The following is a 17,397-nucleotide window of genomic DNA, read 5'->3' as shown; positions in this document are numbered from 1 at the left end:
ACTGTTGCAAAATGTATAAAATCTGTAAACTTGTGTGGTTTGGAGGGACTCAGGTCAGTTTGACTCTACAGTATCATCTAGCTCCTCCCAGCCATTTATACAATAAACTTGCTTTTATGGACAATCGTGCACTTGCTTCTTAAGAGGTGGGCCTACTTTGGGTTAAGGTGATCAGAGGCCCATCCACCCATTTGGTGTCCCTGGGTGGGTCCAAGGCCTACCGAGACATTGGGGGTTTCCTGTCTGCACAACTCAGCTGTGTTGCATCTCTGCAGGGACCAATCTTCTGTGCACAGTGAAAGCAGAGGTCTACAGGTGCCATATTGGTTATAGGCCTGTATGCTCCCCAGAGGCGTGATGCCGTGGTCCAGCTGTGCAGGGCAAATTTAACGAGCACCCCTTCGGAGCGCTTCGGGGTTCCTTTTCACATGAGTACACTTTTGGCGGGTAAAGCCAGAGGCTGATAGGAGAAAAGAGTGTTTTTCTTAGTTTTAAGGGTCTTGGTATGGGTAAATTAGGCGTGTATGTGTGGAGTTGGACGAGGTTAGGTGGATTGAAAGGGTGAATGCTTTGGAGTAGTGAATGTACTATTTTATGTCATAAGTGTTTTTTCTATATTGTTTACCATATTTTGTTATTTTAGAGGTGTGAGGTGGTATCCCTACCAGCACGTCCATTGTGAGGTTTGGCCCTGATACTGTAAGGCAAACATGGTATCACAAGTATGACACTGACAAAAAAGTTACAATTTGTAAAAACTGTATTGAAGTTTCAATAGGGTTGGAGAAACTCCTACTTTGCTCTATAGCTAAGATGGGAGTAGTCTCGACCATCAAATAATGAATAAAACAGTCCTAGTTCACTCAGTCAAATCCAAATGGCCTATACTAACCAAAACCTAATTCCTGCTCTATATCTTGTACAAAACGTGTGAAAACAAGAGTATGAATGCAAAGGAAAGTCAGTGTTGAAATATAAAGAATAAATGTGGCTGAGTCAGCTTTCCTCCCCACGTTGGACTGCACAGAGTAAGGTGTTCCCTGTAGGCAAGATGACACACTCTGGCTCAGGCTCTTAACACATACGCAGTTCAAGACGTGGATCGAGGCCAGCTTGACCTTCCACGTTAAAGTCTTACTTTCCTATTTCCAAAACACAGTACATCAAAAAGTTCACGTCAGTACCCCTCTGTTGGGCTCAGACCCAGTGGCGTAACACAAGCTCTGGGGGCCCCCCTGCAAGCCATGCTGAGGGGGCCCCCCCAACTCGGCAACAAATCATGAGTCGTGCAACACTTTGGGCCGCCCTAGATTATCATGCTTGCCCAAAACGCACAAACGTGTTGCTGAAGGGGTATGCCACACACTGCACTAGGGGAAAGATATAAATATGTGTTTTAATGAAATATACAGCACACTTTCTGAGAAAAATTTACTAAAAAGCCACAGTGTTTGCTATTGTTGTGTAGGGTAACAGCAATCCAAAACATGCAAGTCACCAACAGTGCACATGAACATTAATGCTTTGCTATTAAAAATGTCATGCCACAATGAAAACATGTCCAACTGGCTGCACAATGTAGACCAGTGTAGACACATAATAACATTACAGTAACATTAAGACATACCTAGACTGGTTGCACCAAAATGCCAGTCGAAGCAATAAGACTCATCAAGAAGAGAGCACACATTCAAGCCTATGTCTCTACGGCCTCTAACAACACAGCCAAACTCTTTAAAATCTGCAAGGAACTGGCCAATCCTGTTGCGGCTTCTACCTCTCCTGTTCCCTCAACAGGCCCTCTGTACGGCTTTGGCCTCTCGCTTCTCCGCTAAAACTCAGGACATCCTGTCCACTATCTCCTCTTCCTCTCCCTCTTCCTCGCTCACCCCCCTTTGGCCATCTCTCCCTCTCCTCCTCCTTTCTCCTCTTTCTCTCTAACACCTGACAAGGTTTCTAGACAAGTCCCATCTATGGAAGTGTCATCGAAACAGGTGCTCGTCTGCTCCTCCAGAACCGTCAAGGACCAAATTGACACGATCCAGCCTTGGCTGATTTCTGTAATCATTCTTTTGCCACTGGAACTTTCCCCTCTCCCAAATTCTTGGAAAAGCTGGCCAACTGCCAACTTACACTCCACACTGAATCTGTTGGTTGTCTCCATGACCATCAGTCTGGCTTAAGAGCTGCCAGAGGCACGGAAACTGCACTCTTGAACACCTGTGAAGATCTGATCTCTAACCTTGATTCCAGCATTCCTTCTGTCCTCATCATTCTGGAACTTTCCTCTGCTTTCGACACGGTCAACCACGCCATCCTGATCAATTGACTCTGTGAGAACCTGGGCATCATGGATCAGGCCCTGGAGTGGCTGACCTCCTTCCTATTGGACCGCCCCTCCCAGGTCCAACTTTGTCCCTTTCACTCCGCCACCTCTCTCTACATGTGTCGTTCTCCAGGGCTCTATCCTCTCACCCTGGTTTTTCAACCTCTACTTGGCCCCTTTGACCCACCTGATCTCTACCTTTTCCTCTAACTTACAGTGCTATGTGGATGATACTCAGCTTTCATTCAGGCTCCCCTCAGCCTACTCTCCTCTCTCGCTCATTCCTGGTGTTATCTTCAACTCCACTCTCTCTTTCTCTCCTCACATCTCGGACGTCGCCAAGAAATCCCACTACCAGCTGCACCTCCTCAAAGGGACTCTTCCATTTCTCACTTTCCCCCAGAAGCTCACTGTCTCCAGAGCTCTGGTTCTCTCTAGGCTGGACTACTGCAACGGCCACTTTCTCAATCTGCCTTCCTCTACTCTCCACCCTCTGCAACTAATCCAGAATAGGACTGCGAGACATATCCTTGGCCTCAAGAGTAGGGACTATCTCTTCAGCTATGAAATCTCTCCACTGGCTCTCGGTGGCTGCAAGGATCAAGTTCAAGACCCTTTTCATTGTCCACAAGGCTTTCTGGGGCAGGTATCTGCACTACATCCAACGCTATCTTCCAAAATACCTTCCTTCTCGAGCCCTAAGGGTTAGATACTTCTCCAGGAAGAGAGTAGGGGGTAGGCCCTTCTCCCCTGCAGGCGCCTCCCTCTGAAATGGCCTCCCTGACCGTCCCAAACTTGAGCCGGTCCACCTGAAGTTCCGGGAGCAGCTCAAAACGTTCCTCTTCTCCTCTGCTTTCTCTCTCTCCCTCCCCTGCTGACCTACCTGTCCGCTGTACCAACTGGTTGCTTGGCTACCCTCTGTCTCACTGAGTCCAGGCTCTTTCTCGATCAGTCACCCTTGCACTGCCTCCAGGCCTACCATGCAGTTAAGGGCTGTAGCTGTAACCCTACAATCCCTTGTTCTCCTTGCACTACCCAGAGCCGCGCTGGCCTGGCGGCACTTACTCAGAGCATTGCTGCCCTGTTTTCCCCTCCACTCTCCATTGCACTTCCCCCCTCCCTTTCCCCTTCTCGTTCTCGCACTTGCACGATCTGAATGACACAAGGCTTAGTAAGATCATTTGTCTTGTCTTCCCTCAGTTTTCCTTCTCTTGTCTTGTTGTGCCTAAAAACACTTGTGTACAGGTGCATTAAATATGACCTATCATATCATAACATATCATTTTATCACAGATGCCCAGAAAAATATACAGTGCCGCAGTAAAAAAACGGCTAGACTGGCAGAATCCAAATGCCAGTCTAGCCAGGTAATTACACTTAGCAGGACTGCTTTATCAGAAATGTCCAGTTAAAAACAGTCATACCAAACTGAGGAATGACTAGACTGGCTGCACCAAAATGCCTCTCTAGCCACTAATACCACATATCATGCCTGCTTAGCATGGACATGGACGACCATTATGATTTATTGCACAACCCCACCGCCCCCACACATCCCTTCTCCCTCCCATCCCCTACCCCAACCTCCAAAATCAGCTCATTGGCCCAGAATTACCTCCACATCCCTTTTCCTTGTCCCAGGGCTTACGTATGAGGCTCCTTGCCTAACTGGTAAGTACTGGAAGAAGAGTGGGACTAGGAGTAATGACGATTACAGGTAGCTAAGTCAGGCATTACTTTCATGTACCTCTACCTTATCCCAGTACTTGTGTATGAGGCATACTGCCTCAAACACAAGTATTGCCTAATACACAAGTACTGGGATGAGGAAGAATAGGGCTAGGTGTAAAGAAGATTACCAATAATTAATCAAGGCATTAAACACAATTAGTGGTGAAACACCATTGAGCTGACTGGGGTTCAGCACTCCACCCCCCCTCCCACTGAAATGGTGGGCTATGTTGACTTGACCTGGCTGACCTTCAGAGCAGTTGCCGGACAGAAAAGGACACAGATGTTAAACTGCACCTGGGTTTTACCATTAACAAGGGCCCGGCCCAGCAACTACTATTGTACATAATTTCACTGTTAGTACCTGCATTCAAATGCCAAATGTTTTAAGCAATTGAAATTGTGATGTGGGTTTAGTACTTGCTTGCCAGGGGAGTGATTGGAAGGGTAGAGCGGAAACAGGAGACCAGTCATTCTCATAGCAGCCCATAAGTGGGTGCTTTCAGACCTAAAGGAGAGAGTTAACTGCTTGTAACATTGAAGCTGCACTAGAATAGTCTCATTAAAATGCGTAAAGAAGTTAGATGACCCCACACAAATAAGTTTGCTCCTCCCCACCACATGTGAAGTTAGCAGCTCTCCCAACATTTGAAAAGTTAGCCCCCCTGAAATGTAGATTTTGTTGCGCCCCTGAACACAAGCACACACACCATTCACCATATATACATACGCACACACAGCCATCCATATATTTAAGTGCGCACCCTTTCACCATACAGGCACACCCAGGTTAAGTGTGCAACCTTTCACCACACAGGCACACACAGCCAGGCAACCACCCATACATTTAAGTGTGCATCCTTTCACCGTACATGCACACCCATCCACCCATACATTTGTGTGCACCTTTCACCATACACTCACACAGGCTGTCACCTATACATTTAAGTGTGCACCCTTTCACCATACCCTCACACAGTCACCTATACATTTAAGTGTGGACACTTTCACCATACAGGCAGCCACCCATACATTTCAGTGTGCATCCTTTCACTGTACACTCACACACGCACACGTCATGGGTTGAGGGGAGCCATAATACTTCAAAAATACATTGGGCCTCATTAGGACCCTGGCGGTGATGGTATGAACGGTGCCGGTAAGGCACTGGCACCGTTCATACCGTCCCGCTGCATTACGAGTTCTGTTCTCGGGTTCCTGACAGCCCGCCAGGTCGTACCTGGCGGGCTGTGCGGCACCCGCGAGCATAACTTGTAATTGCGCCAGCATCGTTATCAACGGTGCCGGCGCAACCATGCTCCCCACCCCCATTCTGCCCTACTGGGCAGAATGGGGATCGGGAGCCCGGCAATAACGCCACCCGCGAATGGGCAATTACTGGCCCATTCATCTTGTAATGGGCCGGTTATTGCCCAATCGCGGGAGGCGGGGCCGGTGGCAAGCATGGCGGTAGCCGTGCCTGCCATACAGGCACAGCTACCGCCATGCTCGTAATGAGGCCTATTGTTTCTTTTTGAAGTCACTCTGACTTCATAAAGAAATTATTTCCGTTAAGGAAAGAACTATAACGGAAATAATTTCTTTATGAAGGCAGAGTGACTTCAAAAATAAACTATTTATTTTTGAAGTCATAGGGCTTCCCCCACCCCATGACATGGAGGCCTAGGGTCTTCATGTCATGGGGTGGGGGTAGCCACTGGACTTTTTGTATTCACTCTGCCTTCATAAAGAAGTGATTTCCGCTACAGAAATAATTTCTGTAGAAATGCAGAGTGAATTCAAAAAGAAAATGTAAAAAAAAAAAAAACTTTTTTTTACTCCAAGTGGGGCCCCCTTCCAGAACATGTGGTCGTGGCGCCCCCCGCACCGCGGGAGGTGCGGGGGACCATGTTACGCCAGTGCTCAGACCTCTTAAAGCAAAAGTTCACGTTGGTCTCCCTTAGTCGGGCTCAGACCTCTCAAAGCAAAACAAAACACTTGCAGGGGTTCTCTTCCCCAAGCTTAATTCTCCTCCTTTAGGGGTTCCCTTCCCTTAACTTATTACACCTTCAGTCTCCCTCAGTGGGGCTGGGACAATTTCCTGATGTCGAAGACTTTTAAATGTGCGTGGCTTTTTTTCTACATACCTCCACAGTTTCACTTCGACTTTCCAGCTTTCAACTCACACTCCTATGTCCTTTCCACCAGTGCTTCGTGGTCTGGGTAGTTCACTGTATTATGCACCAAAGTTTAACGTTCACCTTTTTACTCTCCCCTTTTCTCTGGGCCAATTTCAATCATTTCGCTTTTACAGTTCATTCACTTTATCGTTACACACTTTTCATCTTTCAAAGAGACTTTCGAGTGGGTTACTTCCTTTCACCGAACCACTCCATTACTCAGTATCGCTGACTTTACAGCTATCTTTACTTCAAGGTTCATTTGCTGGTCTGCCTTTCTTTGCATCTCATCCACATGCATGCAGCCTTCAATTATGCAATGTAATGTTCCCACTTCAGTCTCCCTTTAGCACACACCGGTCTCTCACGTCACTGGCTGTGGGCTTTTCTTTCTTGTCTTTACTGTCTTCCAGTTTACAAGTCAAGGTTAGTACCACAGGCTTGGCCTTGCCTCCCCAAATCTGCCGTTAAACCTAGGAGGGTCACTGGCATCCATTAAACACAATGCAGCGTTCATGTTTCGGATTCAGCCTTCTCCTCATGTCTTTCGTGGCCCTTTGGAGGCAACAACCTCCTACACGGAACTCCTGGGGTTCTCCACCCGTGGCTCTCGTCCTTCGGTCTGATGCTCTGCTCCAGTTGGCTTGCCTTCGCCCCAGAAGTTCTGCTCTTAGTCGTGTTCCATCTTGCTTAAAGTGTGTCTCTATGTTCTGTCTTTTATCCGTGTGAGCAGAGCTAATTGGTATCAGAGGTGTGCACTTAGAGTCAAGTGCCTGACTTTGCCTGACCCAATTAGCGGGACATGTCCAATGCGATATGTAAGAGTTTGCATTATTACTTTCAGTCGCCCTCTTCCACGGCCCAGTGTTTGTGTGGAAAGGGGTGGGGAGTTGGGACACTGGAGAATCTATGAAATAGGAGGGATCATGGGTACGGGAAAGGGAAAAATACTGCCTCTCGCCATCGGCTGCCTCACCCCCACTCCCTGAAGGCCCCTGACCCAGGTGATCCTCCCGCACTGGTCCACCCCACCAGTTTGGATCCAAAGGTGATGGCTGTTCCCTGGCCACCTGAGAGAGAGCTCCCCAGGGACTAGCAGGTGAGACACCCTTTGGTTTCTCACAATAACCTTCAGTTTGCTTGTCTGGTTGGCTGGAGCCTTCACCTAGGGTGGGGTGGTATCTTATAGTAAGCTCACCTGTAGAAACCTTTCTGGAGTATGCCCTTGGCATCCATCATTCTGTATTGACTCTGTGGACTGAGCCCTCACCTCGCTTTTCTTGGTTAGTTGAAGTAGTGAAGGGTATCTTCCTGAAGTCAGGGAAAGACAGTTTTTTATTCGAGAATGTGTACTAGTGATGAAGGGAGAGAGAAAGCAGTGCTTTAGTGAAAAACATTGCGCTCCTTTTATGCTCGAGTAAAGGAGATATCTCAGAGAAGTAAAGAGGATTTGGGCCGGCATTGTATTTTTCGATATTATGTCTTTTGTGTAAGAGTGAGAAGTATAATTAAAGTGAATAGCTAAGAGAGGTGATTGTGGTGAAAGCAAACAAGGTGAGCGATTGTGGGGATGCTTAAGAAACTGGGAAAGGAGAAATAAGGGCTTCCTTGGGTGGAAATTTTGTGCCGCGGGTTCGGCTTCTGTGTTTAAAGTCTTTGGTTTGGAAGTGAAATAGTTAAAAGTTAGACGGATTCTGGAGTATGGAGACTCCACTGAATTACTTGTTCAGGTACTTCTTGTCTATAAGGTAAAGATTTTAAAATAACATTGAGAATGGCTGCGGGAAACTAAGGCTCAATTCTTGGCCTAATCAGGGGACCTATGGTAAGGGAATGTTGGGAAACCTGTATGCTTTCTTAGTCACTAGGCATAGGAGTTCGAAGTTAGAGAATCGTTTAAATATCTTCGAGTTATGGCAGATGTAGGAGAAGGGCAGGAAGGCTCATAATGTTAACGTCTCAGAGGAAGGGCAAAGAAAGGAGGGTGCAGAAATTCCTTCCACAACGCTCCAATATGGGTGCCATTCTTTGTCGTCCGCAGAAGGATATACTGACCATGAGTTCGAACCTCCATTTTCTCCAGCGGCCACTCCAGTGGTTGCAAGACGGACACAGGTAACACCTCTATATGCTACGATTCCTAAAAGATGGGATACTGAGTAAAGTGGAAGAGTAACTCCTTCAATGGTTAGAGTCACAGAAAGGTTGAGAATGGAGGCTGGAATGGGAATAAGTCCCCCGAATGCTAAGTTAGCAGAGAGGTTAAGGGTGGAGGAGCGAGAGAGAGTGAGACCGGCAACCGAACACTAGATGAAGGGCTGAGAATGATATGATATGATGATAATATGATAGGTTATTTATAACGCGCTTCATTCCCAGAGACTTCTAAGCATGGACCCGGGGATCGAACCTGTGTTGCTCTGTGGTGTCTTGCTTGCAAGGCGAGCACGTTGTCCCTGAGCTATCCTTGCCGAGAATGGGCAAAAAAAGGAGAGACTGTAGGCCTCATTACAAGTTTGGCGGCAGCCATGGAGCTTTTAGCTCCATGGCTGCCGCCAAACCGGGCTCCTAACCGGGTTCCCAGAATGGGGAATAACCAGGCCATTCTGAGTACAGAGGGCCCGGTAATTCCTCCCTCTGGGAACCCGGGCCCGGGCCTTCCCCATTCCCATCTGAGCCCCTATAGGGCTCAATGGGAATGGGAGAGGGAGCTAACAACGGGCCGATTACGAGCGGCCCATTGTTTGCTCCCTCTTCCCCTCGCGGGACCTGGTAACGACGCTGGTTTGACCAGGCGTTCCTTACCGGGTCCCGCGAGGGGACCTTGTAATCGTGTGGAATGGTGTTAGCGGCACCCGTTAACCCATTCCGCCGATCTTATAATGAGGCCCGGTGCCTTTTGTCGCTACGATAGAGGATAGGCTGTGAATGGCAGTGGAAAAGCAAGAGCAGGAAAAATTGGAAGAGGCATTGAGGCTAGCAGAGGAAGAGGTAGTGCTGTTATGACAGCAGTGAAGTGAAGAGCAGGAAGAAGTGAATAGGCAGGTAAAGGACGTAGAAGAAAGAGGGTGGAGGCATGGACAAGTTCTTGTTAGTTTGGATAAGTCAGTTATCAAGGAGGTCAATATAGATCTTGAGGATGGAAGTATTGCTATGGGTACAGGATTTGAGCAAGGAGAATGAGAACCAGTAGACTCCGGTAGTGCTGAGTAATTTTCCGTGCCCACAGAAATGCCAGGGGATGTGATAACAGAAGCAGGAGATGAGGATGAATGGCAATCGGATGGCGAGCAGGGAGAACAGGGTGTAGCCGCCCACCTCCCGCTCCAGAAGCAGCAACAGAGATCACAACATAGGGTCTTAGGACACGCCGTGGTACTCCTATGGCCATAGTGAGCAGCAGGGGAAAGACAGAGAAAGCCCCAGTAAAGGCGAGTGTGACTCAAGTTTCGTTGCTCCAGAAGGGTCAGGGGAAGGCGTTTTATGCCCCATGGTCACACATGGACTGAACTCATTTGATGAAGGCACTCCCTTCGCTCACTGCAGGGGCGGGGAAGTGTATTTATGCATTAGAGAAATACACTGCCAGTGTCATGTTGACCATAGGGGACATGAAAAGCATATCAGGAACAAGTCAGATGAGCTTTGGAGGTGAGCAGGGTATCTGGGAGTTTAGTTGGATACGAACACCCACAATGGAGCAGCATTTAATAATTACAGGGCACAGGTATTTTGGCAAAGACAATGAAGTTAGATGACGATCCTGCTGCACATATTCAATTAATTCAAGAAATGTGGAGGGCAGAGACGGGAGAAGCTTGGAATAAGAATGTGGTAATTTTTTATCATATGCTAAAAATGGGACTTCCCAAAGAAGTCCAGCATGACCTAGATAAAGTAGCAGGGATGGAGGCCAAGGGTTGGCTGGAAATTCAGAGACATATTGTGCATTTTTGTAATAGGAGACAAGAGAAGGATAAGGAGAGCATAGAGCAGGCACAAAAGGAAGAGGCAAAGCTTGTTCAGAAAAAGCAAGCAAAGATCTATTTGGAAGGAGCTGTGATTATGAGCTCAATGAAGGGACAGCAGGGACAATCGGGACTTCAGAAGAGCAGTGTCGAGGTGATTCAATAACACTCCTTACCATGCTTGTGGGAAGGGGTACAAAGTGGACAAAGAAAAATTACAATACTGCCAGACAGAGGGATGTCCATGGAAAAATTGAATGGAGAAATTACTGCATCTTTTTTTTGTTATTGATATTGCCGCCCTCTTTCCCCCCACCTTATCTATTACCCTTACCCCACCCCACACCTATATTTTAGAAAAATGTCCCAACACAAATGTTCAATAAAAATCTGTAAAAAGATGCAGTCATTTCTCCATTCGATTTTCTAATTTCAATCATTTCTATGGATATCATGCCAGAGAGAGCCACTGCAGTTCCGAATACGGTCCAGCCATTCACGATGAGACAAATGCAGCAGTTCTTGGGACTCTGTAACTATTGTAGATCATGGATCTTTGACTACTCTAGTTACACAAAGGCCCTTACTGCAGGGACTTTAGGGAGCGCAGAAAGTGATGGGTCCGATAGAATGGTCTGAGGAGATGGTTACCTGCTTTTGGGAACTCAACGTTACGACCAGTAATGCTCTGGTTAACCCAGAATCACAGGAAACCATTTGATCTATTTTCTCATTCAAACAGGCAAGTGATGACAGCAGTCCTGGATCAGCAAACATCACTAGGCCATAGACCTTTAGCGTACTACAGCGGACTCCTAGATCCAGTGATGCAAGGATAGTTTCCTTGTGAACAGGCTTTAGCAGCAGTGGCTTTTGCAATTCAAATGTCTTCAACCATTACTATGGGTTGCCCGGTGACACTGTATGTGGAGCATGCACTCTTTGTGATCTTAGAAATGTCTAAGGTGATTTTTATGGCCCAGAGAGTCTCAGGTATGAGGTTATCCTATCAAATGCTTCCATACATCCAGCATGGTGTCACCTAGTCAATCCTGTCACATTTGTTGCTGAGCCAGTGAAACCTGATGACATTGTGCAATTTATAAGGGAGAAGAGCAAGAGAGGATGCATGTTAAGGAGGTTGCCTTGGAGGGAGGTGAGGTACTCTTTGTTGATGTGTCCTCGACAATTAATCAGGACACTGATGAGAGGCATACAGGGGCAGCCGTTGTGGCCCTTGTGAATCGGGAATACCAGGTCAGGATGAAGAAACGGTTGCCTTCACATTACTCTGTGCAAGTGGCGGAACTAGTGGCACTTATGGAGGCACTAGAAACGTAGAAACGAGTAAGAGAAAGGAGATCACTATTTATTCTGATTTTGCATATGTAACCTCCACTGTACATTCAGGATTGTCAAGGTGGCAGAGAAGAGGGTTTGGGAGATCCGACGGGACTTCTGTCCAGCATGCTGTGCTGTTATCCAGATTAATCAAAGTGCTAACACTGTCCACAGAGGTAGGATTTGTCAAATATGATGCACATACCAACCGTACTAACCCAATAGCGGTTGGAAATTATGCCGCAGACAGAAGTCGCATATTTGCCATCTACAGATTCCCAGAAAATGAAAACTGTGTCATAGTAGGTACAGTTACCAGCCCCGTACACTGCAGCCCCTTTGCCTGAAATTGTGGAAATACAAGTGAGTGCACCTAGTGATAGAAAGGAGCTCTGGGCAAAGAGGGGATGTTCCCACGGATTTGCTGTGGAGACAGGAGCTCACGGGGAAAGTAGTAATACCTGTAGGATCTAAAGCCACTACATAACATGCCGCACACTCCTCTGTGACAAATCACATTAGAGCTCCAGGAGGAATGGTTTATACCAAACCTCCAAGAACTGGTAAGTAGATTCATAGGGAACTGTATATTGTTTAGAGAATTTAATCCTGGAAACACCAGGGAGTTTTCCCCCGGCCCTCTTGGCCAATTCGGGAGCTCTATATCGACTTCATAGATACGATTCAAAGATGTGATAATTTACGCTACCTCGTTGTTGTTAGTCTATTTTCCCTGTGGCTCGAGGTTGGTACATGCGTACACCCTGATGCTAAGTCTGTAGCAAAATTTTTGGTGAGGGAGGTATTTCCACAGTGGGGAATTTGTAAGGTCATGAAGTCTGACAATGGGACCCACTTCTTTAATGCTTTGTTCTCAGAAATCACTTTGCTCTTTGGGATTAAGCACAGATTGTGCTCAGTGTACCACCGTCAGGCCATCGGAATCGTGGAAAGGTTAAATCAAGTTCTTAAGGTCCATCTGTAAAAGTTATGTCGTCATTTGAAGAATAGTTGGTATTGTTTGCCAATCATTCGGTTTCATTTGAGAAATTAGCCATGGAAAGATCACCATTTCAGTCCACACAAGAGTGTTACTGGTTGCAGGCTACACACACTGCTCTCACCTGCAGGTACAGCATCAAATGCACAGAAGTCAGCAGAGATTCTTGATGAGGAGTTTAGGGAATACCTTAGGGCTTTAACCAAGAGTGTCAGACTTATATCTTCATAGGTTGTGTCTGTTCATCAACAATCTACAGGAGAAAGCAACAAAGAATCCAACAATCTACACCAGTCACAGTTGCTCCCTGGGGATCTGCTGTTCATTTGCACATTCGTTTGAAACTGGAACAAGCAGCATTTCCATGGGCCACACCATGTGATTTTCACAACTCTGTCTGCTGTGAAGGTAGAGGACAGCAACAGCGGGGCCCAAATCAGCGGCATACAAAGGGATACCGGCGCCCCTCCACCGGCACATTAGCAGGCTCAAAGTTAAGTGTGCCCTAAGGATTCACAGTTCATTCCAGTAGAAAAGGGGGGAGTGAACGAGAACCAGAAACTGTTGTTAGTAAAGATAAAGGGACACTTTGAGTTAAGATGAATGTTAGGAGGGTTGATTACATGCTTTTCTAATTTGCCTTGTTATTATGTTCAGCTGTGGCAGACAGTATGGATCTGAATATTTTCAATTTGTCTAGTATTGTAGAATTTGATGAAACACCATTAAGGTCACAAAGACTTATTATTGATTCCGACTTCATGAGTAATGATGATGATGTAAATTCAGATCCGATAATAGATGCACATGGCTTTGCAGTAGATACGTATAAACAATAAAGTGTACCCTTGCTGGTGATGAAATGCTCTAGGCAAATGCTTGGTTGGACAGGTACACAGATATTTCCAAAGTATGGTCTCCTAAGTAGCAGATCCAAAAGACAAAAGTCAAAATGTACTAAGCACTCACTGTGTTAAAGAATTACAGAAATTAAGAAGCAATGATTTATTTGCTAATCATAAAGAAAAACATATAGTGCATAAAGTTAAATCTAATATTGGGAAATACTACATACATGTGAATATAGACAGTGAAGTGAGCATAAAACACTGTATGGTTAATATACAGATAGGTCTCAATTATTGTTTCATTATCACAATAGATACACATGCTTATATGGTCACATAAGTGCTTTGTGGTTGAATCCAAAATAAAAATAAAAAATGAAACAGAGGGGCTATAAATTTGCCAGGTAACAAAAAGAAATCCTAATTATGGAATAATTTCCTATTCATATTGGGTATTCCCTTTGTTTATAACAGTCAATGTTACAGGGTCTTGGGGGAAACAAGATATCTTTTTAGCCAACGTGGCAGAAACTGAATATACAGAATCTGGAACAGCGGGGAACCGTGATATTTAGGTGTTCCCGGTGTGTTTCACGTTTCGGCGGATTTTCAAGGAATTGCGTCCACCTTCATCAGGGCTCCATAGGGGCGACCCTGCAATATATAGAGAAGACTCCAGTGAGTAAATTCAAGGATTGCCGACAATTATTGGGCATAAATGTTAGTGCAGATTCTCTCATGGCACCGTGCTGGAGACTTACCTGCCGGTGCTGTGTATCCCAAGTTTCCGGTTTTCGGTCACTAAGAGGCAAAGGCTGAGCATGAGGGATCCTCAAACTGGGTCCCACTGAGGTATGCGGGGGCCCGGACAGTAGAAGTACTCCACACAGTGGTACTGTGTGGGGAACAGAAAAACAGTAGAGGAATAGATCGGAAGTTGCTCGAGATCTATAATCCTATAATGGCATCCTAAATGGACTGTCAAAAGTAATGGTTGTGAGGCCAATAATGCAGAAAGGAAAATAATTGCTCATGGTAGACGTACCTGCCAGGTAAATGAATGTGATCCACTAGTTGGTAAGTATGTTGTTAGTGGGAATAGTTTTCTTGCCAGCAGGCTATTTACTGCGAAGAATCCTGGATGGGTCAGGAAAAAGAAAAAATAATTACCAGAGTAAAAGTGAAGGCCAACCTTAGCAGGTGAAGTCAAGGCTACTGAAAATGGTGCATGCATTGAGTGTAATATACACATGCATAGAGTTGCTGGAAAAAAGAATCGTCGGATATATTCAGGTTAAAGACTGTGAGCTAGTACGATTCATTGGTGGCATTAGTCTTGCAATGCAGGGGGCAGAGAACTTCAGTCGTCTCCAGGTTGCTATGCATGTTAAAATCAGTGTCAAGCATGCGCGGGATCTTGGTATAATGATGGTGAACCCATGGGATTCCGATGGGGGAATGTGCGTTCCAACAAGATTGAGAAACGTAATTGTACAATATGTTCCACTGTTGACTTTAGTATGTAGCAAGGCGAAGCAAAACAAAGGTTTTAGGAGGAAGATCTAGTTGTATAAGCTGTCTGCACGCGTGCCGGCGTGTTGTGTGTTTTAATGTGTAAGAAACTCCCGATCCAAGGAACGGGGAAACCGTTTTGTGAAGGACAACACCACGTGATCATCGGTATGCGGTACAATTTGGGCAGCAAAAATCTCCTTACCTGATTATGGGACTTGATTATGCCTCCTGTGTACTGGGGGCGAGCTTTTCGACTTGCCTTGAACGCGTCCAGGCGTTGTCTGTGGAGACGCGGGCGGGGAATGCTGGTATCTATATAGACGCGTCCCTGACGACCGCGCGTACGCGGAAGCAGAGGCGCCATGGCAATGGCCAATTCCGAATGATCAGGAAGTGCAGCCGTATAGGTAATGTGCACGCGCTCTCTCAGGGTATTGTTGTTATTTTAATTGCCATGGAAATCCATGTATTAGCCGAGTTGGAGCGATAAGTGCTGACGCTCATTGTGAATCCAGAGGTCATCCCTTACGAAGGATGAGTCTGTTTAAGTAAGTCCCAGAACATAGTGGTGCAGTTCAAATATATAGCGAACCTTGTGCAAAAATCCATATGTATTTGTAAAGTCTGTAGACATATGGTTCATCTGGCATCAAAGGCTAATATGTGGTGTGAGTACTTGAAACAATGAAGCTAGTGGATTAAGTATTGGAGTACCTGTAAATTAAGCAGGTGTTCCACAGTCCACTCCAGCTATACAATGGAAACAGTGTCACACAATAAAGATTATGTATACCAGAGTACTCAGAAAACCTGCAGCCAACGAAGGGGGTGAAAAGGTTGTTTTGTATTGTAGATCTGAGAGACTGGTTCCCCACTCTAAAAATGGCTTAAAGGAGAGGCTGAAAAATCTCGTTCAAGCCATTGTGGTATGTATCTAGGCGGTGAATCCACCTCGATTCTTTTTTCAGAAGACTATATTGGATATCAGGCCCACCTTTGATTTTTTCAACCACCAACCATAGGATATCGTTGGGTGTGTGGTGCAAAGCAAGGTAATGTTCCACTAGGGGAGCAGTAAGGTTTTTGCATCTAATTTTTGAGCGATGTTCTGAGATGCGAATATTAATTGCCCTGGTGATCTGGCCTATATATCTGAGGCCACATGGGCACTCGATACAATAAATTACGTTTTGGCTTTTACAATTAGACAGGTCCCTCAGGGTCCATTGTCGTTCACCGATGAAAAAGGTTTTCATCTTCTTGGTGAATTGGCATGCGACACAATTGCCGCATGGATGGTGACCTTGTAGGGGGCGGAGAGTGCGGGAGCTCCCGCTAGGAGTGTCTTGTTGGTAAAGTGAGTGCACCAGATGTTCTTTAATGTTTCTGGCACGTTTGTGAGCGAACCTCGGGGGCTGCTCCTCTGGCAGGTTTAGGCGTGCTATATGCCAGTATTTGTTGACAATGTTCCTTATTTGTGCCATATGTGCACCAAAGGTGATGACACATGTCATGCATGTTTCAGTGGGCAAAGTATCATTCCATTCTGGATGAATGAGGTTATCTCAATTAGTATTGTGGGCACGTTTGCTTGCTTGCGTGAGCTGTCTTTTGGGGTAGCCTCTAACTTGCAAGCGGGTAAAGAGGGCCTCAGAGTGGCGTTTATAGTCCGTAGCCGAGGTACAATTTCTCTGAATACGGAGAAACTGTCCGTAGGGAAAATTATCTTTAGTGTGTGCTGGGTGGTTGCTAGTATAATGCAGGAGGGTGTTCCTGTCTGTAGGTTTTCGGTAAAGGTCGCATTGTAAGGTGCCCTCTTTGTGTCTAATGATTAGGTCCAGAAAGTTAATCTCAGTGTTGCTAAAATCAATAGTGAATTGTTGTTTGCAGCAGATACAGTCTGGTACAGTCAAATGAGGAGAGTGGGGAAAGAGAGACCTATAGGATCCTGCTCCATCTGTTCTCTTATCCCCCGGCTTCTGGTGTCCCTAGGGTGTTTATCCCAGAGGAGATAAAGTTAGTGAAGGTATTGCGTCTACTGCATCTATCTTTGTGCAGGATTCTCAGAAGAAGTGATGGCATAAATTAACTAAGAGTGTGCACATGTTTGGCAAAGATATGAAATATCTGACATGGCTCAAGGAGCTAGAGAAACCTGTTAGTTACTCACACATTTTCTCTGTGTTTTAAGGGCAATGGCAAAGTGCTTGTTGGCACAAATGGGAGCTGCAGCCGCACGCTTCACATTGCTGAAATGGCTGGAGGTACATCTGCACTTCTTAACGTATTTTAGATTTGTGGGCAGTATGCCTACAGACAATTGCCTCCAGCCTAGCGAGGTATGTGCAGTCTCACTACGCTACATGTGCCTGTCCTTGTTATTCCTGAGGAACATTTGGTACTTGCATGCTCAATGCCCAAAGCAACATCTGTGCCCTCTTTGTGACATGGTTCCACGATTCCCTGCGCTGGGGTAGCACAAACCACT

This window comes from Ambystoma mexicanum, chromosome 6p, assembly GCF_040938575.1.
Source record: "Ambystoma mexicanum isolate Mex_15411 chromosome 6p, UKY_AmexF1_1, whole genome shotgun sequence".
In the NCBI taxonomy this organism is placed as follows: Eukaryota; Metazoa; Chordata; class Amphibia; order Caudata; family Ambystomatidae; genus Ambystoma; species Ambystoma mexicanum.
Note: the sequence above shows the minus strand (reverse complement) of the source record.